Raw genomic sequence first — 2,920 nt, 5'->3', positions numbered from 1 at the left:
ATTGGTGGAAGTGCACCCAGCTTAAGAAAATTCTGCGCCTCACTTACCCTTGCAAAAAGGAGCCAACACCAAGTAAGGTTTTCTCTATTTTTTTGGGAGCCTGTGTTTTATTTTTTTTCATTGTTGGTGAATTGATCATTGGAGACCTGATTTAATTAGCTATCTTTATATGCTTGACAGTTGAGTAGTTGCTTCCTCATATATATGAAAGATGATAGTATAGAGGGAATATATGATACTTTGAAGAAGTGTGCTGTCATTAGCAAATCAGCAGGGGAAATTGGTGTTTCTGTTCACAATATCTGTGCCACTGGTAGCTACATACGTGAAAATATTGCAGTACTTATGTTTTATTGGGTAAACTTTCAGCTTTTGCATTGTTGACGAGGAAATCTTAGGTTCATTTTAATTGTTCATTGCTTAGTCATGGTGATTCTTTTAATTATTGAATGCCAATGATATTTTTCTTATAAATGATAATGAGTAATGGTTTGGGGTTTGGCTTGAAAACTGAAACTTAATTGAACTGATTGTATTTGCCCACCTATCTGCTGTGGCTGAAGATGATGCTTCCTTGGTCAAGCAAATTGGCCAGATTTTCTAGTATTCTAAAATAGAGGTATATTCCTCTTCTTATATTCATGAATAGTCAGTTTTGTTCCTTGTTAATATACATGCATCATCTACGTATGGAAGACTAAACATAGATCGAATCCATTTTCTTATCAAGACAAGAAGGGAGGAACAAATCCAAGCTGCTCATGACGAAGCCATGTTTGGTGCTTCAGCACTTCCACCTCCTACCAGTACTGACAGTGAGCCTGAAAGGGAGAATAAGAAAGAAGTTGATAAAAAAGATGTTGTTACAAGCCTCTTAAGTGAAACGGTAAGTGGTTTCACTGCAGACTTATGTGGATAAGCATGATGAGTCATTTAAGTAATCCTTGTATTTGTGTGTGCATTTGTTGTTGAATAATTTCTCACATTAAGTTGTTATTGTTGCTCTATACTTTCTGTTGGTTGCTGCTGATTTTTCCCCCTCATTGCTTGCTTGTTGAATGATTGTTAAATTCAATGAGAAAGGAAATGCTGCTGAGTTATTGTTGCTTGTGTTGGAATAGATGATGGTTGCTGAACTGAGATTGGTTTTATTGATAAATCTATTGCTGAAATCATTTAGTTTGACTTGATTGATTTTCTGTTGAATTAATGGATAAACTGCTATGCCCCTGCTGCTTCCAAGTGTAATAGTTATTGACTTTAATGAATAGAATGCTGCCTAAATCCATTACCTTTGTTCATTTTACTGTTTTGGGTGCTGTATGATGGGCCATTGATTGCTGTTCTGCTAAGTGCTGCTCTGCTTCTTGCTGGTTGGATTGGTTTTAATTGTTTCCTCATGTTTTCTTGCTGGAATTGGCTTATTTACTTCCTTTCTATGAATTCATTATGATTTTTTGTGTTTTTAACTGTCAAAGAATTCATATAGAATTTGAATTGATTGACTGAAATTGTGAAATAGGCAAATTTACTGCTAAAATACTGTCGGAATTTATTTTAAGCTGTTTTCAATATTCATCTTTAATTCAATTAATTGATTGAGTTGGTATTTAATTGCTTTTGGTTTTTAACTGTTGCTAAGCTCAATTGATTGATTATCCAGCTAAGTGCTTCACTGTTTTGGTTGTTGGAAGCTGGAAGCTTCAGGTTTTTTAGGGGAGGTTCTGCCGAAATTTTTCTAAACAGTTTGGATAAAACTTAGTGAAAAAATTATAGATATTGTTATATCTTGTTTCTAACTTTTTGGTTTCGGTTTTTCTTATTTACAGGAGTGCTAAAATGGTGACCATATGCTACCTTGAGGGCTCAAGAATGTTTTGATGCATAGAGACACTAATCTATGTTAGAACTTTTATGTTTTGGTTGAACTAATCAATGTACTCACTAACTAATGTTATTTTGTTTCAAGACAATTTTAGCTAAAAGGATCTTGTTTGACTTATGTATGTTTTTGCATATTATATACATGTAAACTTGCTTATTAAAAGCATTAATATATTAGTTAATTTAAAAAATAATTTAGTAAATTATGCATGTCATTTGTAATAAAAAAAAGTTGCTACAAAATAATTTATTTGCTTTCGTAACTGAAGAAAAAAATGTTACCAAATCATGTTACATTTTGTAACAAATTTTTTTGATAGGAAAAAAATTGACTATCACGAAAAATACCTTCAAGATCAAAATTTGTTACTACTTTTGTAACGGCTTCTGATTTTTTGTATCAAAAAAAATTGTTACAAAATATGGTATTGAATTGTAACAGTTCCATTTTTCGTTACAAAAACTTTTTGTAACGGGACTTGCTGCAATGGACCCTTTTTTTGTTACAAAAAACTTTTGTGTCAAAATATCGACGTTTTGTAACAATATTTTTTGTTACAAATACGTCTTTTTCTTGTAGTGCGCTAGGCAAAATTTGATTTAGATTTTCAGAACTTTGAGTAAATTTGGCTAAGTTATTTTCAAGACTTTTAACCTTTTTCAGCAACTCTTCATTTTCTTTAAAACAGTTTACATATGCAACTACCGAGTGATCACTTTCACAACTTCTAAGTTGAGTTTTCAACTGCTTATTTTCTTCCACAAGATCACAAGCAGTTTCGGCCTCCCTTAGCTTATCTTTGAGGAAATTATTTTCATCTTTAAGAATGAAAATTTGTTGTTCAAGATCTTGATTATCAGTCAGAAAATATCTTATTTTTTCAGAAAGGTGATCTATCATAAAATGAAGGTCTTCAGTGTCAGGGTTTTGAAAAAATACATGATCTACATGATTTGCCATGAGACAAGGCTGTGACTTGGTCTCAGATTCTACATCACTTTCTGAGTCATTTTCCAAGTCTTCCAATGATGCCAT

General features: G+C 32.5%; 1 long non-coding RNA gene across 1 annotated transcript; it reads left to right on the top strand.

Annotated features, from left to right (window-relative positions):
- The first annotated feature begins 603 nt into the window (after positions 1-603).
- On the top strand, positions 604-1,929 carry LOC110272847 (uncharacterized). Its single transcript, XR_002364333.2, has 3 exons — positions 604-619; positions 736-886; positions 1,830-1,929. It is a non-coding gene; the product is annotated as an uncharacterized LOC110272847 (long non-coding RNA).
- Positions 1,930-2,920: the final 991 nt, after the last annotated feature.

The sequence above is a fragment of the Arachis duranensis genome, chromosome 6, assembly GCF_000817695.3.
Source record: "Arachis duranensis cultivar V14167 chromosome 6, aradu.V14167.gnm2.J7QH, whole genome shotgun sequence".
Classification (NCBI taxonomy): domain Eukaryota; kingdom Viridiplantae; phylum Streptophyta; class Magnoliopsida; order Fabales; family Fabaceae; genus Arachis; species Arachis duranensis.
The sequence above is the reverse complement of the archived record's forward strand: the minus strand, read 5'-3'. Positions and strand labels throughout refer to the sequence as shown.